At 40.4% G+C, this 25652-nt stretch overlaps 1 protein-coding gene and 1 pseudogene across 1 annotated transcript in view; both read right to left on the bottom strand.

Annotated features, from left to right (window-relative positions):
• The window catches only part of DCDC1 (doublecortin domain containing 1), a 394396-nt gene that overhangs the window by 294602 nt on the left and 74142 nt on the right, over nt 1-25652 (bottom strand).
• Nucleotides 8189-8881, bottom strand: LOC136388730 (transcription cofactor vestigial-like protein 1 pseudogene; annotated as a pseudogene).

The raw sequence follows: 25652 nt of genomic DNA, 5'->3' as shown, positions 1-25652 counted from the left end.
TAACATTAACAGGAATATCTACAAGGTCTATCCTTCACACAACAAATGGGAAGAGTAGGAAAATAAATATATACATTGGATGCCCTTACCTCAATGTAAAGCCAGTAGCCGCGGCCACCATCACAGCCACCTGGCCCATGCAGGTTCGCATTAGATTCAGACAGACGGTAATGAAACAATGGAGCCCAGTACTGGTGGGCCATTACCTCTAATCCTAGCTTGCACCCAGCAGGCAAGAAATACACACAGTGGGAAAACACTTCCCTTTCCATTCAGGGCTCCCAAAGCCACTGACTTATCCAAGTTTCCTAGAATTAAAAGTTTCTAGCTTACTAGTCTTATTCACCTCTGTTCACCATCTGCTTCTCTCTGCACAAACTCTGCACTAACTGCACACTCCACCATCTTGGCTACTTCTCCTCCCCTCCATGTGGCCTTACTCTCCACTCCTCCAGCATCAACTCCTCCTAGAACATAATCCCTCTTCTCTTGGAACAACATGATCTCTCTTCCTTTTAAAACCTTTTGACATGAAAGCCCTCCCTCAACACATATTAACATAATCACGCCCATCCCAAGCTATCACGTGGGCAATGGGCTTCCACGTGGGTAGCACCATCTTTAACAAAGTGAGAATAATAAAGATATTTTATCTGCCCAACACTCGAGCACCACTGCAGTCATTTAGCTACAAAATGCCTTCAGAAACCAAAGTTCTATAATATAATTGGGTTTGTTTTTTTTTAGGATGTCACAAGCCCTTCCTTCGATTCAGTGTTGACAATTACTGTTTGTTACTGTGCCACACAGAAAAATTGGAAATACATTTATAATTGGTAGGGGAGTCATTCACTCATATCTACTCATAATTTCTCTACCAGAATTTTTGATGATACCAACTGACCCAATATGAATGTATTTAAATAACTATTATACAGGGTTACTAATTACTCTAAATGCTTATTTTAGACAATTTAAAAAATATAAAAAAGCTGAGAAAAAATTTAAAGTTACTTATTATTCCACAACTTAGAAAAAACTACCATGTGTTTTCTTTTACACATAACATATTTTTATATGGATAACATAGTTTATTATGTTCTGAAATTTTACTTTTTAACAGTATATTGTGAGCCATCTCTATGTCATTAAAATAGTTTCATAAGCATTATTTTAATGACTGTGCAATTTCATTATATGCACACACCATAACTTATTTAATCTTTCCTTTATTAATGGAGTACAAATCTTTGACTGTTATTTTGCTATTTCTGCTATGCCTGGACCCTTTGAGGGAGTGATATGCAATGGACAAAGTATGGAGTTAACTACCAGCCTCAGAACTTACTAGTTAAGTGACCTTGAATACTAAACTCCTTTGAGTCTATTTAACCATCTCTAACAATGAATAATGCATACTTTACTGTTTTTACAACTAATTGATACAATATAATGTGTAAATATTCAATTGATTAAACAATTGTGAATCCTACAACAGTTTTAGTCATCATTATCATGAAAATGAACATACATAAAGCCCTTGAGTATTACTGACATGCGTATATTGCTATTCCCCAGTCGGGAAAGCGATGCAATCATCTGCCTCTACTGCTAAAGTATATAAGTAAGGGACACCACTGAGTTCATCATCATGCATTACAGCTTTAGCTAGAATTCCTTTCATTCATTATAAGATTGTCTCAACAGCAGTTCAGAATTTTACATAAAAAAAAGTCTAAGGCAATAATTGTAGGAAAGGGGTAATCATGGGATTTCCCTAAAGGTAATTTTGGCTAGCAAATGTATATTTTACTCAGATATGTTATAGAACAATAAAAACATAAATTATAAAGTTGCTTTTTTTTTTTCACTGTGAATACTATTGACAAAATATCAGCAGGTCACATCAAAATACAATACATCATATTATCATGTGAGGGTCTCATGGAGGTAGCAGGAGGCTGAGTCTCTGCCACAAAAGTGCCCACAGTTGCCAGCCTTGCCACTACTTAAGATTCCTGCACCTGTTAATGTCATCATGCTCTTGGCCTCCTCTCCATCCTCTATTCTTTAATTCATACTCTTTCCCAGGTTTCTTGGCTTGTTTTTGCAGCTATCATTAGCTAAGTAGAGAAGCCCTTTTCTACCAATGGTGAACTCATCAATTCTATCACAACAAGGATAATTTTGGTGTCTGGGACTTCTCAGCTATTTTTTAAGGCTCACACTTTAAAGGACCATTTCTCATTTCCAGAAATGTCTTTTAATTTCCAGCTCCTGATGTTTGAGGTTGTCCCAAAAGCTGGCCTCTGAATACATAAATTGTTGTTATAAATTTTTTTTACAAGAGGTGACTGCAAACATCAAAGAAACTTATTACTGAAAAACAAATTGCATTTAATTTATTGACAATACATAGTGAAAACAGTTCATTGGTTGATTTTTTTTCAAAGGAGATTATTTTGGCTTAAGGAAGACACTAGCACAATATAATACTGAGTTTCAAAGAAATTATTTAACTAAAATCTCAACATCCAATTTTAATTACTTTTCTTTCATCAATGATTCACATTAATTGAGCATCCATTAGAGTGACCTGGGACCAGACATTAAAAGTTCTTACTCTGTGAGATATTATAAAACAGCTGGGAAAGCCTCCCGAGTACTAATAATCGTCACAAACATCCACAGCACAAGTCACTTTGTATTACACACACTCAGAGAAGAGGAAAATTTGTCTCTATAATAAGTTGGACCCTAGTTTGTCTAAGTGTATCAATAATTCTCCATTTAAGGAAATTTGGAGAGGATCAACAAAACATAAGAATCCTGTACAAAAATAATCAGAACATAAGCTCATAAAATTTTCCACCAAACTTGGAAGAGGACTTTGTCTTTCAGCTTGCCTAAAACTTACAGAAATATAAGGCCGGGCATCGAGACTGTCACATGGAAGATACTAATTGTTCTGATAAAAGTCTAACAAGCTTGCTTCCCTGCTGCTCTGAGAATGTCTCTGACTTTTGATCCTGACATCTGTGTCTTACAAGAATTTCACTCTGCTCTGACATTCCTTCTGATGTTGATCCAGGAATTAATGGATTGTGAAAAAGCTGGCAGGATATCATTTAAAAAATAGAATTCCTAGTGTACAAGTGATGAAAGGGTATCAGAATTCACATACTCTGGTACCAACACAATTATCAGGTTTGGGTGTTTGAGCTTTTTAATGTTAGTTCAAAATAGAACTGAAAGTAAAATGTAGCTATAAAGTTCTCGTGAGAAAACAGTTATTTCAATGTTCTTTCAATGTGCAGGATGAATACATGTTTTTTTCAAAATGCCTAAATAAGTTTCATATAAGATCATTTGTTCGGAGTGACTACTTCTAACATGTACAGTTGGCCACCTTTTTGTAAGGAACCTGGTGTCTTTATACAATGGAAAATTTTGCTTAGAAAATCTAAGAGCTTTAGAATATGACATGAAATGATACTGTTAATACTTATGCCATCTCTCCAATAATTTATAATATGATTGCATACACAAGACCCTAGTAAACTATTGATCAAAAGGAGAACTTTAATTAAGGAAAGTGTGTAATTTTTAAATGTAAAGGAAGTTTAAATTAAAACTGTCTAAGGATGTGTTTTAAATTAAGGAATTCTCTTCAGGATTGAAATTTTACACATCAGAAGATACTGCCTTGCATTTCATGGTTCTGGATAATTACTAGATGCCAGTGGATAACTTAAACATAGCTTAGAGTCATTGACATTTATGTGTGACAAGCATTACAGAACATATTCCGTAATTTTAAGTGAAAAAGTAAAAGAAATTTTGAAAAACCAAGGAAAAGTACCATACTGGCAACAATATAATTTTTTGAGTAAAGAAAAAAATTTCTCTTTAATGTCATAATGATCAGAAATTCAACAAGTTAAAAAGAAACACGTCAGTTTAATTGTTTAGCACTATAATTAACTTAAAAATTAATAAACCATGAATTTCTGATGATTTTGTTTAAATAGCTTGCCTTATAACTTTTTTATAACTCATTTGTTAGTTCAAGAAAGAAGGTGATAAATTCATTAAAAAGGGAAAAGTGATTGACAGCATGCTACCATTGGCTGCTAATAACTAGCAAAGAATAGTTGGTTTCTGTTATTACCTGACAACAACATTTAATTATTTAAAAATTTACATATTATTTTTCATGACATGTCAAGTTCCCAAGACTCTAGAAATAATACGATTACTATCAAATTGAGCATTACTTGCTCTTAACAGAGAGATTTTCTGGCCCCCAAATCTACTCCAATCAGTCTCTCCCTACATATCCCCAATTACAGCACTTCTGACACTTCTCAAAATCAGATGATTATCAGTTGGCTTCATTATATTACACACTCAGGCCTCTCATCCTTATTTTATATGTCTGGACTTAGAGGGTATTTAACAAATGTCCAATGAATAAATGAATGAATGTGACTCCTAATAGTTTATTTCTTATTTCAATGGTTTCCTGATATCTGTATTTTATTATATGTTGACTCAAGTACTCTTTGAATAAAATAAGTATGTAAAATATATAATACCAGTATATTGAACATTGTTAAATTAACATTCATGAGTTCTTAAATCATATGTCAATACTATTAATATGTATCAGCTATATACTTTTTCGGTATGGTCATTTTATAAAAGTTGAACCTCTTGTCATATTCATTACCAACCAATAATCTGATTGGTTTAAGAAAGTATTTGAAGAGATTAGCAAAACAAAAATAAATAGATAGATAGATATAGATATAGATATAGATATAGATATAGATACATATAGATAAATAAAACACATGGACACAGAGACAACAGTACAGCGATAGCCAGGTGGAAAAGGGGTGAGGCTGGGGGGAGTTGGAAGTGGGCAAGGAGGGATAAAGGGGGATGGAAGGTGATGGAAGGAGACTGGCGCTGGGCGTGGGCTCACGACACAGTGCGCAGACGGTGTTTTATTGAATTACATACTTGAGACCTGTATGGTTTCGTTAACCAGTGTCACCCAATAAATTTAATAAAAAAATTAAATCTATGAATCAATCAGTAAAAAGTATTGCAAGTATTTAAAGAAATATCAAGCCTAGAAGATGTGATAATCAGATGAGAAAGTGTCATAACATCCACACTGCCTACATGCACCCTGAGTAGTTCTTAAAGTCTAGTGACACATGTCATTTTCACCCAGTACCCTTTTCTCCACCTATCTTGCCTATTTAATCACTAAATTAAAATATACTAAGAAGTAGTATCCAAACTAAGAAGCAAGATGAGGAAAAAGATAAAAGAGAATAAAATGCAAGATGAAATATCAAATCAGAAAAGATTCGGACAAATTAAGAAAAGAAGACTGAAATTGCAAAAGTAAGGCAGGGGTTTAAAAGTCAGAGATAGGTGAGGTAAAAATAAGACAGTTGGGAGGAAAGACGTAAAAATGAAAAGAACAATTAGACAAGATGTTCACTTAAGACCCTTGGCAGAGTGTAGCTCGCCACCAGGAGCCAGTGTGGCAGAGCTGCACCTCCTTTTCTGTGCCTCTCAGGGCTTTCTTTTTCCTCGTGGGCCTTCAAAGTATAAAACGGTATAAGGTTTCAAATAAATCATTGTTAGATTCCAGTTGGCTTCAATTTGACATAGGCAAGGAAATAGAGTGTACATTTTGAATCTGCCTCCATAGTGTCACCACAGTGTCAAATATCTCAAAAGTGCTTTGACCATAAGCCACAAACAAACAGCAGCAAAACAAACAAAACAAGGCACTCAGGCTTACGCAAGTGCCCAGCCCGCAAACCCCCTTCCAGCCCGTTACGGCATGGAGGGCACTGCGGTTCTCTCATACTGGCTATTCTCCTTTATTATTTCTTTAAATGAGTCAACTCAAAAGTCATGTGATTTTATCCAAGCTATTCACACCAGGACAGTTTTGCACTGCTTCATATTTATAACAATGATAGATAATAAAGAGAGAGAGAGAGAGAGAGAGAGAAAACCCAAACAATATAGCTGGTTCCAAAGAGTGGAGGTACACAGAGGCTGTTGAGTGTGCTTCCTGCGGGACAATGAGGATGAAGGGGCCCCACATAATCAGGGGATCAGCAAGGACATTTCCCTTGACAAGAGGTTGGGAAACAAACTCAGAGCTAACCTACTGCTTGGATACATGATTTGTTTTTAGTAATCCAGTAAAGTGAAGTTTTATCATCCCAGCCTCTGAGCTGTTATACAGGAATAAGTGGGGTATGAATGGGGGACATTGACAGCAGGGGCTTCCGGGGTTGTCACGTGGTAAGTACCAAGCTCACACGGGACACAAAGCTGTCTACTGGATTAGAGAGATGAATGGATTTGGAGAAACTTGATATTTTATCTGGAACAATCTGCAGGGAGGTTGTGTCACTATGTGTTGGACCAAGCCTTGTCTTTAACCTCTCTTATCAAAGATACTGTAAGTTATCTACACAGGTGGCCCCAACAGTTCTGTGCTGAAAAGAAACTTAATTTTGCCAGATGTCCCTAACAATAAAAGAACTAAAGGAAATGTGACATTGTTTATGAGAGCCAGGTTGGCCCCTGCAGGTACTGAAAAGTCCAGATTGACACCTGTGGGTGCCAGATGCCAGCATCCTCATGCTCAGAGTGAGGGCAGACAGGAACCCACAGAGCTGCAGCTAAGAAATGCTCTGGACACAGAACCTAGTCCAGGCCCAGCTTGGAACTCATTCCAAGTTAGCTTGCTAACTAACTAACCAGCTTCCAATAAGTTAGTCCTTAGATTTCTCAGCAATTCCATTTGGAATCCCTTTATTAGAATTGCAGAATCAAGGCCTGGTCGGTTGGCTCAATGGTAGAGTATTGGCCTGGAGTGTGGATGGCCCAGTTTCAATTCCCAGTCAGATCACACAGGAGAAGAAACTACCTGCTTCTCTACCCCTCCCCTCTCACTTCTTTATCTCTCTCTCTCTCTCTCTCTCTCTCTCTCTCTCTCTCCACCCCTCCTCTTCTGCAGCCATGGCTCAATTGGAGCCTGTTGGCCCCAGGCACTGAGGATGGCTCCATGGCCTCACCTCAGGCACTAAAATAGTTCGGTTGCTGAGCAATGGAGCAACATTCCCAGATGGGCAGAGCATTGCCCAATGAGGGCCTTACCAGGTGGATTCAGGTCAGGGCACATGCAGGAGTCTGTCTCTGCCTCCCCTCCTCTCATTGGATGAAGAAGAAGAAGAAGAAGAAGAAGAAGAAGAAGAAGAAGAAGAAGAAGAAGAAGAAGAAGAAGGGGAAGAAGAAGAAGGAGGAGGAGGAGGAGGAGGAGGAGGAGGAGGAGGACGAGGAGGAGGAGGACGAGGAGGAGGAGAAGGAGAAGGAGAAGGAGAAGTAGAAGAAGAAGGAAGAAGAAGAAGAAGAAGAAGAAGAAGAAGAAGAAGAAGAAGAAGAAGAAGAAGAAGAAGAAGAAGAAGAAGAAGAAGAGGAGGAGGAGGAGGGAGAAGAGGGAGGAGAAGAAGAAGAAGAAGAATCAAATTTTCCAACTGTATTTTATTCATCAGGACCAGCCTGAGACCTCTTCAGTTTCCTTCCAGACTTTGAGGATGCTGGGAATGTCCAGCCTCAACTCATTCTCAATGGCTCTTGCCCACCCACTTTCATTTTGATTTTAGTAAAGGCAGGAGTGACATTGGTCACAGTCTGCCTAAGGTTGGAAAGCTTCAGGTTGGTCCTGGTATTCCTATTCAGCTGGAAAAGTGGGACAGCCTCCTAGGATACCCCACAGTCAGTCTTGGTATGAAAGGTCCTGCTTGTGGAGAGTAAGGGAGATTTCTAAGTGGGGGAGCAGAGGGTGCAGTGGCAGGGAGGGCTGAGCAAGCAGGAGGGCCTCCGTGCTCCCCACCCCTGAACAGCTTTACTAATGATTTCATATGCTGGGGAGTCTCTTAACAAGCTTGAAAAACCCTGCTATAGGCATAGGTGCCAAAAAAGAGAAGTGTTCGATTTTAGGGAGAATGGAAACTTGCTCTAGACTCAGTGTTTCTCAGTGGCCAAAAGAGAAAAAGGACGGAGATGTCTATAGACCCTCTAGATTCACAGTAGAAAATAATAAGCGGGTTTGGAAAAGGAATTCTCTTATTCAAACTGAAGTTCAGTAAAAGAACAGATCTTTTCTTCTCTCTGGAGACTGGCTTCTTCCACTGGCAAGGCTGGCACTGGCAGGTCCGTGATCCGGGGAGAAACGTTTCTGACAGTGGGCTGAGCTGGAAGGCAGGTGGAAGGATGATCCTGTGCTTCTGGCTGCCTAGGTAGAGTTGCAATTCTCCCACATGGCAGATTGATGAGGATGGGCGACACAGCTTTCTTGCTGGATGAAATTTGGGAGGGAATCATATTTCCCATTGGGCTGGGACTCCGGAATCAAGTGCCCACCAGAGAAGGCATGAGGGCATTCAAGCTCTGGGGAGCCAGGGCTGGCTGGGAAGGAGAAATGCCACAGCTCGCCAGGCTCAACAAGGGACTCCCAGTCTGGGGCAGTGGGTACTGATCCACAGACATGGGACCAAACTCAGTCATGCTGCAGTTGGTAGCACCATTTGCAAAAGATACTTCTGACTGCAGCTTTGCCCACTGAGAAGAGAAACGGCACTGATTTGGAGGTATGTCAATATCATCACTCAGGACCAGGGCTCCTGGGGGTTCCTGACATTTCTCAGAGTGCTGGAGAAGTGTTCATCCACTACACTGCTGATGTCCCCTTGAGAATAGGTGAAAGGGCCACAGTGGGATTCCATCAGTCTATAGGCCTCTGGACCTGGGCAGCACTCGCCTGCCTCTCTTCCATTATGACACTTCCAAGAGTAAAATGCAAACTCCTTACCATGCTGTACAGAACAATTCCTGACCACCCCCCAGTCACCACACTCAAGCCAGGATGGCCCTATTTCTTGTATGTCTCAAATGTAGCACTCTTTCCTACCTCAAGTCTTTGGCCATTGCTTTTGCTTCTTTTTTAGAAAGCTCTTTTTTGCATGTTCACACAACTGGATCTTGCTCATTGTTTGGGGCACTACCCAAATATCACTTCTTTGAGTGTTGACTTATCAACAAAAATCAACCCCCTAGCCATACTCTGAAATGCTAGCCTACTCCATGTCCTTGATATCGTTTAACAATACCTGAAATTATCTTGTTTATTCATTTATTTATATTGTGTTTTCCACCTTCTTTAAGCTTTTTAAGGAAACAGCTCAGTCTTCTCTACCTCTAATTCTATAATTCCTAGAGTGCTTTCACTCAAATAAATATGTGCCTTTAGTGTTAGGAGAAGATTATGTTTAGTGGATACTTGTAAAGGCAGAGCTTGAGTTTAAGCCAGTGATAATTGTAGAAATACAGCATTTGCAGTCCACAACTAAAGGAAGGTGTAGAGAAGACTGTTCTTTCTAAGGAAACATACTTGGTGGGGAGAAAGGAAGGGCAGGGGTTCTTTTTAAAGGAGAACACAGGTGAATGGTCTGAGAGAAAAAGTAACATGAGAGGAGACCACAAAAGCCAGCGAGCAAATGGCTTTCCAAAGTAATGGAACAGTGGCAATAATACAGAGAGGTTAAGGAGGCCAGAGAAAGGCCAATGATTTTAATAACTAAGGAACATTATTACCCTGTTCAATAGTTAGTAAATTAATTGTATTTAAAAGATTATAGAATAAGCTTAAATGAAATGTAAAGTCCTAGCACATCTACAATATATGGCTGTTATGTCTCAGAGGGACAACTATTGCATAGCAGGTCTCATCGGAGCTCATAGAGGCAAGAGTTCTCAGAATCTAATTTTGGAAAAAGTCTGTTACAGGGTAGAGCAATGAATGAGCTCTAAGAAACTTAAGGAAGAGAATAAAAATTCTTCTGTGCTCATCAGCAACAGAGAAGGACCCTGGAATGGAATGTCAAGGGAATAGAGGACTTACAGAAGGATTTCTGCTAGGCTTGAGGAATAAACATGAAGGAATAAGCCAGTGTACACAGATAGATCCAGGAAAGTGGAAAAGCCCACAAGGATGATGGGATGGGACCAGAGGAAACAAAGGGGTTCGTGTCTGCCGCAAGGAAGGGCTCAGTAAGTCTTAGTATCCCATAGACACATGCCCATCTTCTCACCAGAAATCCATGATCCTTCCAGTGTATACAGGAATTTGGTATGTCACCTCCTCTGGCTTCCAGAACTCCCTGCTTTCTCCATGTTTCTAATAGAGACCCAAGCCAGTGCCCTCCCAAGCAAAGAAGCGGTGGTTATACAATAGCAGATCCTTTATGTGGCGTGGCTGTAGACCATGGCATTCAAAACCAACTGTTCCCATTCCTAAGAAGTACTACCTTTCTGTATGAGGCTGAAGATAGCTACTAAAAAAATGTTTGACGAATGAATAAGTAATAGCTAGTATTTCTTTTTTTAAAAATAAATTTTTATTAATGTTAATGGGATGACATTAATAAATCAGGGTACATATATTCAAAGAAAACATGTCTAGGTTATCTTGTCATTAAATTATGTTGCATACCCTTCGCCCAGAGTCAGATTGTCCTCCGTCACCCTCTATCTAGTTTTCTCTGTGCCCCTCCCCCTCCCCCTAAATCTCTCCCTCCCTCCCTCCCTCCCTCCTGTGTCCTCCCTCCCCCCACCCCTGGTAACCACCACACTCTTGTCCATATCTCTTAGTCTCATTTTTATGTTCCACCAATGTATGGAATCATGTAGTTCTTGTTTTTTTCTGATTTACTTATTTCACTCCTTATAATGTTATCAAGATCCCACCATTTTGCTGTAAATGATCTAATGTCATCATTTCTTATGGCTGAGTAGTATTCCATAGTGTATATGTGCCACATCTTCTTTATCCAGTCCTCTATTGAAGGGCTTTTTGGTTGTTTCCATGTCTTGGCCACTGTGAACAGTGCTGCAATGAACATGGGGCTACATGTGTCTTTACGTATCAATGTTTCTGAGGTTTTGGGGTATATACCCGGTAGAGGGATTGCTGGGTCATAAGGTAGTTCTATTTTCAGTTTTTTGAGTAACCACCATACTTTCCTCCATAATGGTTGTACTACTTTACAGTCCCACCAACAGTGGATGAGAGTTCCCTTTTCTCCGCAGCCTCTCCAACATTTGCTATTACCTGTCTTGTTGATAATAGCTAATCTAACAGGGGTGAGGTGGTATCTCATTGTAGTTTTGATTTGCATTTCTCTAATAACTAATGAAGAATAGCTAGTATTTCTTGAGCTCCCACTGTGGAGTGCAGAACAGGCTAAGTACTGTTTCCAGCCCTTTTTATATATTATCTTACTAATACTCACAGAACCATAGAAATATTTACATTCAATAAATAAACACTTTTATATTCATAGAGGTTATCTTATTCACAGTCAGAGGCAGAGCAGGTATTTGAACCAAAGTAGTATGTCTGGCTCTTAACCTCTAGATTCGACTGTCTCTCTGATCCATGAAAGGATAAATCTATTTCTCTGGAATTTGCTCCTTTGACTTATACAAGCAAGTTTAATAAATTCTTAGGAAGCTTATTTTTCAAGACACCTAGTTTGATTGGTTGATTCACGAGCTACTTCAGAAAACATTTATGACATTTAGACTCTAAACAAAGTAATTTTTCTCATCTATACATGATCATCTCCATAACTCAACATACACATTCAAGAGTTCATGTTTACCTGTCAGACTGAGCTTGGGGGGTCAGAGCTAGACTGTCCTCACACACTCAAGCTTCTCTATAACTCACAAGACATCATTCAAATTGTCATAACAATAGAAATCTACCAAAGTGTAATAATTATTATGATGATGAAGAATATATGATGTCTCTCCTGGCTAGACTAGAATTTATTCAATCTTCTATTTATTTAAGATCATCTATATTTATCATAAACAAATATTTATATGCATACAATTGGATCCCCCCCAAAAGTGGTTACTATCCACATAGGCTACTATATAAATTGGTTTTTAATTACTTCCCCTATTTCCCCATCCTACCTCCACTGTTTTAAGCTGTAAGGCCTTGGGATTTGAAAGTAAATTTCAATATTAGATGAATAAATATGCTTCTTAGATCAAGATTAGATGAGTTAATTACTTAAGACATGCACAGGTACTTTGTTCCTTAATCAGAAAAAAAATCCAAATGGAATAATTGTTTTCAATATTTTGAAGGCTTCCTGCATACAAGCGATAAGTGCTTTTATTTTTGCATTTTCTGCTACAGAAATTCATAATGTAGAGTCTATATGCAGTCATAGTTAAAATTCAGTATAAGATGTAATGGGATACCTAAACTTTCAGATAATTCATTTATGATTTAATTTTAAAAGTTCTACAAATTTATTTTATAATAAGGGCTCTGGCTGGTTGGCTCAGTGGTAGAGTGCCAGCTGGTGTATAGAAGTCCTGGGTTCGATTCCCTGTCAGGGTCCACAGAAGAAGTGACCATCTGCTTCTCCACCTCTTCCCCCTTCTCTCTATTCCTTTCTCTTCCCCTCCAGCAGCCTTGGCTCAAACAGTCTGAGCAAAGTTGGCCCTGGGTGTTGAAGATGGTTCCATGACCTCGTCTCAGGCACCAAAATAGCTTGGTTGCTGAGTAACGGAGCAACAGCCTAGCCAGGCAGAGCATCGCCTGGTAGGGGGCTTGCCAGGTGGATCCTGGTCAGGGCACAGGCAGGAGTCTGTCTCTGATTCCCTTCCTCTCGATTTAAAAAAATTATAATAGGAAAGTCTGAGCTTTTATATTGCTAGCACAACTACAGAAATAAATTCCAAATAAAGATTTAAGGGTAAAAAAAAATAAAAATACTAGGGGAAATATTCTTTTACTCTTAGAACGTGAACAATTTGTTTAACATGCTACAAACCCAAGAAAGTGTTTTTTAAAATGACAGAGCTGATTTTAAAAAAATTTATTCACTATCTGTCAAAGGACACTAGAAAATTTAAATGACAAATTTAGGGAACAAGGTATTACATTTTTATATGACAGATAACTTAAAAACATTTAACCTATAAAGAATGTTCACAAGTAAATAAGAGAAGATGAACATAGCTAATGGGCAAAATGATGAATGGATTACTTATAAAAGAAATATAAATGACCAATAAAGATACAGAAATATATTTAACTTCACTAATAATCAGTCTATATATATATATTTTTAAATGAGATTACTTTTTAATCTATTAAACTGGCACAAGTGAATAAAATAAATAGGCAGGGAATTAGAGCATTAATTCATCTTTGGATACAATGTAAACAGTTTCAAAGTTCTTGTTGCACTATTAGGCGATGTTTGTGAAAAACTAAATGTGGATATTATTTCTTCTAATAATTCTAATTCTATTTATTAAAGTATCTAGTTATCTATTTATCAACATGTTAAAGTTATTAGAACCCCAAAGCCTAACACCGTGGAATATATAGAGCCATGAAAAGCAGCCTCTCACTACGTAGTGATGTGGAAAGGGGTTCATGAGATAGTAAATAATAAAACAGTTATAAAATATTACTTGTAAAAAAGAGAAAACTATACCATATTTCTATCTTTGTAGAAATGTATGTACTAATATAAATGTGCCTAGAAAAGGTATTAATAGTAGTCATCTCTAGGGGATGGTTTTGGGTGGGAGACTTTCATTTTATGCTTTATAAATTTCTATAATTTTATAGACCATTTATTCATTTCTGATATGACTCCTACATTTAAAAAATGGATGAAAAATATTAATTCACTGTGAAAAAGAAGAGTTGTTTTTATGAAAACAGGATGACCAGGTTACCACATGGGTCTTGATTCTGTTCTACAGTTACAAACAGTATGTCTCCATAATTAGAAATGTGTGCAGAGATAATCCCCCAGACTATTCTGAAATGAGGTCACTTGCCCATGTGAAAACACTGGAACAATGGTTAATATTTCAACTATAAGATCCTCTGGTAATGAGACATAAACTAGTGAACAACAAGATACTAAACTTCGACATGTATAATGTAAAAGTAGAGTTAAACATTTAAAATAGTCGAGTTTATTTTTAAGTTACTTTTTAAGAGTCTCATTATGCTTCACAGGGCCAGGACTGGTGGGATTAACAGTGAGCAGAAGAATGTCAGTCTGTGGGGAGGGGAGGGGAGGTGCTTCCTGACCACGCCCTCACTGAGCATTATGCAAATCAAAGAGAGCCACACAGGCTCTGATTTCCCCCAAGGATTGATGAACAAGTACAAAATAATAGGAAGTGACAGGAAACAGATGACTGAGGTCTAATTTAATGTCATTTAAAGAGACAAGATACCTTAAATTGGTCTTCAGAAATTACAGGTTACAAATAAGATGACAGAAATGTGTTTTTATCATTTTAGTTCACTAATATAAATTCCCTTATAAAGGCAAAGAATATTATCTGCTATATAATGCAGCTAAATTTAAGACAGATGCTAAACTTAGGGTGATTTATTTCTTACCTTTAGTAATATAAGAAATAAGTTACTGTAAATACATGCAATTAAATATAAATATGCAAAGTAATATATATTTAATATTGTAAAATAGTCACAAGTATATAAATAAAAATTAAATGGAAAATCCATTATTTTAATAGTTACACATTTCACTGATGTATATGCATGAACAGGAGTGAGTTCTTTCATCAAATCCACATCCAAATAGGGTTAAAAGTCCACATTTAAAAAACTAAATTTGTCTAAAGCAAATTCAAGCATGTACGAAAAACTAAAATATAAACTTTTCTTCAATAGCAGTAATCTAGAGATCATGACACATGTTTTTGTGTGTATAGATGATATCTATGCACAACCTATGTGTGTTTTGTATGGGTATTCACAAAATCCCGTTAGCCAAAATGTTTTGATCTTTTTTTAGCTGCCATTTTAAACTTGTCAGTCTCTTTTCTGCCTAAAAATGAAACCAGCAAATCTCCTTAGAGCAGGTCTTTCTCCTGGAAAGAGGCTCTGGAGTGGTCCTTGTTAGTTTCACAAACTTAAGGCAAACAGGCAGTCACTGTCTGGGAGAAGGGTGTCTCACGATCTTATCTCTGGCTGGACAAAGCTACCCATCCCTTACTTCTCTGCAGAGTCACGGAGCATCTGGGGCAGAATGCGATGAAGCTCCTGACCCCTTCCCTTCAGAGGTATTAGGGCTGCTGTGCAGCCTCCCTAATGCAATGAGATGGTCCCCCCCTGAGAGGTACTATAATAGCAAAGAGCACCAAGAAACTTCAAAAGGGGAGAATTTCAGAAGAAACCCTGGAATTCCTACTAATCTGGGCAGAAAGAAACTGTAACTACTGATGTGAATATTATTTTCCCCTTGTGGCAGGGGAAAATAGCAGAGAGAAATGGAAAGAAAGATCATTGACAGAAGATTAGACCCACAGATAAATTTCCAAATGCTTATCAATGCTTATGAAAGGTTAAAATCAAGTATTAATTTATAATGCATATAAACCAAAAGCTTGAGGTGAAGTTATGCTATAAAGTCTTAACACTTGAACTCAGATTTCAGAATCCATGAGTGAGTTGTGACTCTATTTTGTACTCTTCAGTAGAACTCTGACTGTGTGGCAGTGGTGGGCAGTATTTGTTTGCACAAGGGCAGATTGACACTTCAGAGCCCAAACTACTTACAAACTCAGCCCGCTGCAGACCTTGCTTCTACTGAAATGTCCTAAGTCTATGTCAGAAACTCAAATTGTTCTTGCCAAACCAGCTAAGGCAGCTATTAGCAGCAGAAACCCACTCGAGCCATCCAACATTTATCTCATAATCAAGCCCAGAGTCCCAGCCACTCAAGACTTACCTGTCCCAAGTGGACAGAGATGGTATGTGGCCTTTGGTTTTAAAAGGCATGTCCCATTTTCCCTCCACTGACCCTCACGTCCCCACTGGTGCCAGCTGGGTTTCTTCATTCCTCTCTCAGAACCACCACACACATCCTTCCACTCTCAGAGCCACCACACACGTCCTTCCACTCTGAGAGCCACCACACACGTCCTTCCACTCTCAGAGCCACCGCACACGTCCTTCCACTCTCAGAGCCACCGCAAACGTCCTTCCACTCTCAGAGCCACCACACACGTCCTTCCACTCTCAGAGCCACCACACACGTCCTTCCTCTCTCAGAGCCACCGCACACGTCCTTCCTCTCTCAGAGCCACCGCACACGTCCTTCCACTCTCAGAGCCACCGCACAGGTCCTTCCTCTCTCAGAGCCACCACACAGGTCCTTCCACTCTCAGAGCCACCGCACACGTCCTTCCACTCTCAGAGCCACCGTGCACGTCCTTCCACTCTCAGAGCCACCACACAGGTCCTTCCACTCTCAGAGCCACCGCAAACGTCCTTCCACTCTCAGAGCCACCGCAAACGTCCTTCCACTCTCAGAGCCACTGCAAAGGTCCTTCCTCTCTCAGAGCCACCGCACACGTCCTTCCACTCTCAGAGCCACCACACAGGTCCTTCCTCTCTCAGAGCCACCGCGCACGTCCTTCCACTCTCAGAGCCACTGCAAAGGTCCTTCCTCTCTCAGAGCCACCGCGCACGTCCTTCCACTCTCAGAGCCACTGCAAAGGTCCTTCCTCTCTCAGAGCCACCACACACGTCCTTCCTCTCTCAGAGCCACTGCAAAGGTCCTTCCTCTCTCAGAGCCACCGCACACGTCCTTCCACTCTCAGAGCCACCACACACGTCCTTCCTCTCTCAGAGCCACTGCAAAGGTCCTTCCTCTCTCAGAGCCACCGCACACGTCCTTCCTCTCTCAGAGCCACCGCGCACGTCCTTCCACTCTCAGAGCCACCACACACGTCCTTCCTCTCTCAGAGCCACCGCACACGTCCTTCCTCTCTCAGAGCCACCGCACACGTCCTTCCACTCTCAGAGCCACCACACACGTCCTTCCTCTCTCAGAGCCACCGCGCACGTCCTTCCACTCTCAGAGCCACCACACACGTCCTTCCTCTCTCAGAGCCACCGCACACGTCCTTCCTCTCTCAGAGCCACCGCGCACGTCCTTCCACTCTCAGAGCCACCACACACGTCCTTCCTCTCTCAGAGCCACTGCAAAGGTCCTTCCTCTCTCAGAGCCACCGCACACGTCCTTCCACTCTCAGAGCCACCGCACAGGTCCTTCAACTCTCAGAGCCACCACACACGTCCTTCCTCTCTCAGAGCCACTGCAAAGGTCCTTCCTCTCTCAGAGCCACCGCACACGTCCTTCCACTCTCAGAGCCACCACACACGTCCTTCCTCTCTCAGAGCCACTGCAAAGGTCCTTCCTCTCTCAGAGCCACCACACACATCCTTCCTCTCTCAGAGCCACCACACACGTCCTTCCTCTCTCAGAGCCACCGCGCACGTCCTTCCACTCTCAGAGCCACCGCGCACGTCCTTCCTCTCTCAGAGCCACCGCGCACGTCCTTCCACTCTCAGAGCCACCGCGCACGTCCTTCCACTCTCAGAGCCACCACGCACGTCCTTCCTCTCTCAGAGCCACTGCAAAGGTCCTTCCTCTCTCAGAGCCACTGCACACGTCCTTCCTCTCTCAGAGCCACCACACACATCCTTCCACTCTCAGAGCTACTGCAAAGGTCCTTCCTCTCTCAGAGCCACCGCGCACGTCCTTCCACTCTCAGAGCCACCGCGCACGTCCTTCCACTCTCAGAGCCACCGCGCACGTCCTTCCACTCTCAGAGCCACCGCGCACGTCCTTCCTCTCTCAGAGCCACTGCACACGTCCTTCCTCTCTCAGAGCCACCGCACACGTCCTTCCACTCTCAGAGCCACCACACACATCCTTCCACTCTCAGAGCCACCACACACGTCCTTCCACTCTCAGAGCCACCACACACGTCCTTCCTCTCTCAGAGCCACCGCACAGGTCCTTCCTCTCTCAGAGCCACCACACACGTCCTTCCACTCTCAGAGCCACCACACACGTCCTTCCTCTCTCAGAGCCACCGCGCACGTCCTTCCACTCTCAGAGCCACCGCGCACGTCCTTCCACTCTCAGAGCCACCACGCACGTCCTTCCTCTCTCAGAGCCACTGCAAAGGTCCTTCCTCTCTCAGAGCCACTGCACACGTCCTTCCTCTCTCAGAGCCACCACACACATCCTTCCACTCTCAGAGCTACTGCAAAGGTCCTTCCTCTCTCAGAGCCACCGCGCACGTCCTTCCACTCTCAGAGCCACCGCGCACGTCCTTCCACTCTCAGAGCCACCGCGCACGTCCTTCCACTCTCAGAGCCACCACACACGTCCTTCCTCTCTCAGAGCCACCACACACGTCCTTCCACTCTCAGAGCCACCACACACGTCCTTCCACTCTCAGAGCCACCACACACGTCCTTCCTCTCTCAGAGCCACCGCACAGGTCCTTCCTCTCTCAGAGCCACCACACACGTCCTTCCACTCTGAGAGCCACCGCACAGGTCCTTCCTCTCTCAGAGCCACCGCACAAGTCCTTCCTCTCTCAGAGCCACCGCACACGTCCTTCCTCTCTCAGAGCCACCACACACGTCCTTCCACTCTCAGAGCCACCACACACGTCCTTCCTCTCTCAGAGCCACCGCACACATCCTTCCACTCTCAGAGCCACCACACACATCCTTCCTCTCTCAGAGCCACCGCACACGTCCTTCCACTCTCAGAGCCACCGCACAGGTCCTTCCTCTCTCAGAGCCACCACACACATCCTTCCTCTCTCAGAGCCACCGTGCACGTCCTTCCACTCTCAGAGCCACCACGCACGTCCTTCCACTCTCAGAGCCACCGCACACGTCCTTCCACTCTCAGAGCCACCACACACGTCCTTCCACTCTCAGAGCCACCGCACACGTCCTTCCTCTCTCAGAGCCACCGCACACATCCTTCCACTCTCAGAGCCACCACACACATCCTTCCTCTCTCAGAGCCACCGCACACGTCCTTCCACTCTCAGAGCCACCGCACAGGTCCTTCCTCTCTCAGAGCCACCACACACATCCTTCCTCTCTCAGAGCCACCGTGCACGTCCTTCCACTCTCAGAGCCACCGCACACGTCCTTCCTCTCTCAGAGCCACCGCGCACGTCCTTCCACTCTCAGAGCCACCGCACACGTCCTTCCTCTCTCAGAGCCACCGTGCACGTCCTTCCACTCTCAGGGCCACCGCACACATCCTTCCACTCTCAGAACCACAATACACGTCCTTCTAAAGCATAAATCAGATTGTGCCACGAGCAGTAATTCTACTCATCTCTCTATCTTTGGGTCTAAATCTTTTTTTGTTTTTTGTTTTTTACTTAACACTATAAGTGAATTTTGTTTTAATTAATGTGTTTATTAATTAGTATAAGATTTAAAATACATTTTCCTCAGAAATAACATGATAAATGGGGTGAGAAGAGCAATGAGGAAGAACCTCACTGCCCGGACCATCCACTCCCTCCACCACACTGCTGCAGGGGAGGATGGAGACGGGGTGGGGCAGCACACTCCAGTGCTGTGGGGACTGCGAGAGGGAAATGGGGCGAGGCAGGCAGAAGAGGGTAAAGGGGGAGAGACGGTGATGGGAGGAGGCTTGACTCAGGGTGGTGAACACACAATACACTATACAGATGGTGTACTGTAGAACTGTACACCTGAAACCTATATAATTTTATTAACCATTGTCACCTCAATGAATTCAATAAGAATATTTTTTTTTCTTTTTTTCTTTTTTATTTTATTTTATTTTTTTTTTTATATAATTTTATTTTTTTAATGGGGTGACATCAATAAATCAGGATACATATATTCAAAGATAACAAGTTCAGGTTATCTTGTCATTCAATTATGTTGCATACCCACCACCCAAAGTCAGATTGTCCTCTGTCACCTTCTATCTTGTTTTCTTTGTGCCCCTCCCCACCCCCTATCCCTCTCCCATTCCCCCCTCCCCCCCGTAACCACCACACTCTTATAAATGTCTCTTAGTTTCACTATTATGTCCCACCTACGTATGGAATAATACAGTTCCTGTTTTTTTCTGATTTACTTATTTCGCTTCGTATCATGTTATCAAGATCCCACCATTTTGCTGTAAATGTTCCGATGTCATCATTTCTTATGGCTGAGTAGTATTCCATAGTGTATATGTGCCACATCTTCTTTATCCAGTCATCTATTGATGGGCTTTTTGGTTGTTTCCATGTCCTGGCCACTGTGAACAATGCTGCAATAAACATGGGGCTGCATGTGTCTTTACGTATCAATGTTTCTGAGTTTTTGGGATATATACCCAGTAGAGGGATTGCTGGGTCATAAGGTAGTTCTATTTTCAGTTTTTTGAGGAACCACCATACTTTCTTCCATAATGGTTGTACTACTTTACATTCCCACCAACAGTGGATGAGGGTTCCTTTTTCTCCACAGCCTCTCCAACATTTGCTGTTACCTGACTTGCTAATAACAGCTAATCGAACAGGTGTGAGGTGGTATCTCATTGCCGTTTTGATTTGCATTTCTCTAATAGCTAAAGAAGATGAGCATCTTTTCATATATCTGTTGGCCATTTGTATTTCTTCCTGGGAGAAGTGTCTATTCATATCCTCTTCCCATTTTTTTATTGGATTGTTTGTTTGTTTGTTTGTTGTTGAGTTTTATGAGTTCTTTGTATATTTTGGATATTAGGCCCTTATCTGAGCTGTTGTTTGAAAAAATCATTTCCCATTTAGTTGGCTTTCTGTTTATTTTGTTATCAGTTTCTCTTGCTGAGCAAAAACTTCTTAGTCTGATGTAGTCCCATTCATTAATTTTTGCCTTTACTTCTCTTGCCATTGGAGTCAAATTCATAAAATGCTCTTTAAAACCCAGGTCCCTGGGTTGAGTACCTATGTCTTCTTCTATGTATTTAATTGTTTCAGGTCTTATGTTTAGATCTTTGATCCATTTTGAGTTAATTTTTGTACAGGGGGATAGACTGTAGTCCAGTTTCATTCTTTTGCATGTGGCTTTCCAGTTTTCCCAGCACCATTTATTGAAGAGGCTTTCTTTTCTCCATTGTGTGTTGTTGGCCCCTTTATCAAAAATTATTTGACTATATATATGTGGTTTTATTTCTGGACTTTCTATTCTGTTCCATTGGTCTGAGTGTCTATTTTTCTGCCAATACCATGCTGTTTTGATTGTCGTGGCCCTATAATAGAGTTTGAAGTCAGGTATTGAAATGCCCCCAGCTTCATTCTTTTTCTTTAGGATTGCTTTGGCTATTCGGGGTTTTTTATAGTTCCATATAAATCTGATGATTTTTTGCTCTATTTCTTTAAAAAATGTCATTGGAAGTTTGATGGGAATTGCATTAAATTTGTATATTGCTTTGGGTAATATAGCCATCTTGATTATATTTATTCTTCCTAGCCAAGAACAAGGTATATTCTTCCATCTCATTATATCTTTTTCGATTTCCCTTAACAATGGTTTATAGTTTTCATTATATAAGTCCTTTACATTCTTTGTTATGTTTATTCCTAAGTATTTTATTTTTTTTGTTGCAATCGTGAAGGGGATTATTCTTTTGAGTTCCTTCTCAGTTGTTTCATTGTTGGCATATAGAAAGGCTATTGACTTCTGTATGTTAATTTTGTATCCTGCGACCTTACTGTATTGGCTTATTGTTTCTAGTAGTCTTTTTGTGGATTCTTTGGGGTTTTCGATGTATAGTATCATATCATCTGCAAAAAGTGATACTTTTACTTCTTCTTTTCCGATATGGATGCCTTTTATTTCTTTGTCTTGTCTGATTGCTCTGGCTAGAACCTCTAGTACCACATTAAATAAGAGTGGAGAGAGTGGACAACCCTGTCTTGTTCCTGATTTAAGGGGGAAAGCCTTCAGTTTAGTGCCATTTAATATGATGTTAGCTGATGGTTTATCATATATGGCCTTTATCATGTTGAGATATTTTCCTTCTATACCCATTTTGTTGAGAGTCTTAAACATAAAATTGTGTTGTATTTTATCGAAAGCCTTTTAATAAGAATATTTTTAAAAATAAAAGTGCTACTGTGCTATCTGTGCTATCTAATCCTATCCCCAAAATGTTATCATCTCTCAGAAGTGCCCAAACCAAGCAGCTCTAATTTCCACAAAGATAAAAATATATCAAGAGGTAGGCGACATGTCTTGACTTTTGGTCTGTGCTGATTTGTACCTTTGAAAATAGATCTATTTATAAATGCAAGCTGAAATATCTGAACTTCAAAATGACTTTAAGTCAAAGTATGAAAAAAACTACATTTGTAGATTCTTCTGATCTGGAGGGCTGTAAACAACTCAAGTAGATTTTGAAAACTTGTCTTAGGGAATAAAATCACAAATGGGAAAAGTATATATGTACACAAAGGAATACCACAAAATATTCCGCATGATCTATGTGCTAATTAGATGTATGATAGAAAACCAGAAGTAACTGTGTAAGAAAAGATCCACATCCTGTCACTAGAAACCACTTACATAGAAAAATAATGCCCTTCTACATGTGTCACCCCAATGACTGTATACTGAAATTATTCTGTTTAAGGCAAGTACATACTCAATTGAAAGGGAAACTAATTACTATAAGACAGGATATTTCAAAAGTAGAAAGTCGTAAAACACATACTGTTGTAAATGATCCAACATATACACATGCTATATGGGGTTCTTTCTACCTTAAGATATAAAAGTCACTAAAGTAATGCCATTTCCTTCTTTTTTTAGGAAAAAATTATCAGAGAAATAATATGTAAGTAGATTCAACTAATAGTTCTTTTTATAATGTCATATTCTATATCTCGGTCCATGTCTCCTAACAAAGATTGTGTGTGTTCAGCCTGCATTTATCAGTTGTCTATTATTTGAAAATCCATGTTAAATGTTTTGAAGAAATATAAGCATAACAAAATACAGAAATAACTCTTTCTAAAATATGTGCCCACTAAACTGGAGAACGTTTTCACACTGCATTTTTGTCTCTTAGTATTTTACTTAAGAAAAAAAATCAGTCATGATATAAATATTGCCAAAGCAGAAAATATACAGGTATGATTATAGAAGGAGTTTTTAATTAATGAAGACATAGGAAGAGAAATAAGAGAAAGCATTTTTAATGGTTAGTAAAGTTCTTACAAAAGGCAAATGTCAGGAAATTAAATGCAATTGATATGTACATTGGTAGAAAAATACAAGATAATATAATCATCATCACCATTGTTATTCTTCTCCCCAAAAGCTTTTCTCTTGATGCTCTAAGAACACGTTTAAAGAAAAGAGCTTAAAAGCAATGACTTCCTTTTCAAGATCTATTTTCTTTGTTTCTAATTTCCAGTCTCTAACTAAATGTAACAAAAGACTGTTTTCCTTAAACAGACATCATTTTTTTCAGCATTAAGAATGCTGCCTTAATGTTTATATTTGCTGAAATCAGGTAATTTGGGCTACATTTCATAGCCAGTATCCAATGACATTTACAAAGGGCTTCAAGAGCTAAATTCTATCTTTTATGATATCAGCATAAATATACTTTTATAAAAAGACAAAAGAATCAGATGATAGGTTGGAAAAGATTAAAATTTCAGATATAACTTTGAATAACATTTTTAAAAGTACTTCAAACCTATATCCTGACTTTTTTTTTGTGACAGAGACAGAGAAAGAGACAGAGAGAGGGACAGACAGACAGGAAGGGAGAGAGATGAGAAGCATCAACTCTTCACTGCAGCACCTTAGTTGTTCATTGATTGCTTTCTCATATGTGCCTTGACCAGGGGAGCTACAGCAGACCAAGCGACCCCTTGCTCAAGCCAGCAACATTGGGTCCAAGCTGGTGAGCCTTGCTCAAACCAGATGAGCTTGTACTCAAGCTGGCGAGCTCGGGGGTTTTGAACCTGGGTCCTTCGCATCCCAGTCCTATGCTTTATCCACTGTGCCACCGCCTGGTCAGGCTATCCTGACTTTTAACTTTAAAATTCCTGCTTCGTCCCCTCTCCTCCACTCTCATCAACTGGTATAGGGGTTGTGCACCAAACCTGGACAACATCCCAGCTCTGTGCCAGGGTCCTGACTTTCAGTAGAATTTAATGGGTAGATAGATAATTTTCCTGAAGTTGAATTGAAGAGTTTTCTGAGCATGTGACTTGCCATTCTAAAGTAATAAGGCTGATTCTCATGCATGGCTTGAAGAAGCAGCGAAGGAATGATCATACCAAGGACAAGTCTAAACAAGCTTAACCCTGGAGCCGCAGTGTTCCAAAGGCTGGCTGGCCCCCTCGCCTGAGATGATGTTAAATAAACACACACATGCGCGCGCGCACACACACACACATGCACACACACACAGCTCACCTTAGAAACAGATGATTTAGAATTTTAAAAATATAGAAAAAAATTTTAGAAGTGATTTAAATTAAAAAATTATTTGTATGTGAAATTAAATATGCAAATAATACACAACCTATTAAGAGATGCTAGAGGGGGATAAAGTTGTGTTTAAAAGATTTTTTAAACCTAATCTCAAAGAGTTTCAAGAAAATAGAGAAGACTTTTGAGACACTTTAAACTAGGTATCAGAATAACTGCTATTGCATTTTTATTTTATTTATTTTTTAATTGATTTTAATTTATTGTGTTTACATAGATTCTAGTGTCGCCCCGAATGCCTCCCCCCTCCTCGGTATTCCCCTCAACATCTCTCTTGCCTCTTCCCGATAGCGCCCTCCCCCCTTCCCTTCAGGTTTATCCCATCCTATCCTCCCCTTTCCCTCTGTCCTCTTTTCCTCTGGTTCCTTTGATCCCTCCTCTGTCTCAGTTCTGTTTCTCAGTTCACATTGTTCATTGAATTCCTCAAATGACTGAGGTCATATGATATTTTTCTCTTTCTGCCTGGCTTATTTCATTTAACATAATAGTTTCCAGGTCCATCCATGTTGTCACAAAAGGTAAGATTTCCTTCTTTTTCATGGCCCCATAGTATTCCATTGTATGTATGTACCACTGCTTTTTAATCCACTTGTCCACTGACAGACACTTGGGCTGTTTCCAGATCTTCGCTATTGTGAAAAATGCTGCCATAAACATGGGGGTGCATCTCTTCTTTTGAAACAGTGCTATGGTGTTCTTAGGGTATATTCCTAAAAGTGGGGTGGCTGAGTCAAAAGGCAGTTTAATTTTTAATTTTTTGAGGAATCTTCATACCACAGTGGCTGCACCAGTCTGCATTCCCACCAGGAGGGTTCCCTTTTCTCCACATCCTCACCAGCATTTTATTCTGTGTTGTTTTGTTGATGAGCGCCATTTTTAGTAAAATAGACTCCTCGTTCTGAGCCAGGTCAGCTAAATATCAATTGAGCAGAGGGGAAACCTCTGTCATTCTGATGCTGTCAAGCTTGGAAGCCACCTAAGAGTGTTGAAGGCATATTGAGTACCTCCTAATACATCTTTGAAAGAAAGTGATTAAAGAGTTAAATTTAGTTAAAGAATCAGACTTATTCTAAAAGAAAATATGAACAAGTTTTCACTGGTTTATCAACAAATATATATTGAA

The sequence above is a fragment of the Saccopteryx leptura genome, chromosome 1 (assembly GCF_036850995.1).
Source record: "Saccopteryx leptura isolate mSacLep1 chromosome 1, mSacLep1_pri_phased_curated, whole genome shotgun sequence".
Classification (NCBI taxonomy): domain Eukaryota; kingdom Metazoa; phylum Chordata; class Mammalia; order Chiroptera; family Emballonuridae; genus Saccopteryx; species Saccopteryx leptura.
Note: the sequence above shows the minus strand (reverse complement) of the source record. Positions and strands in the feature narration are given on the sequence as shown.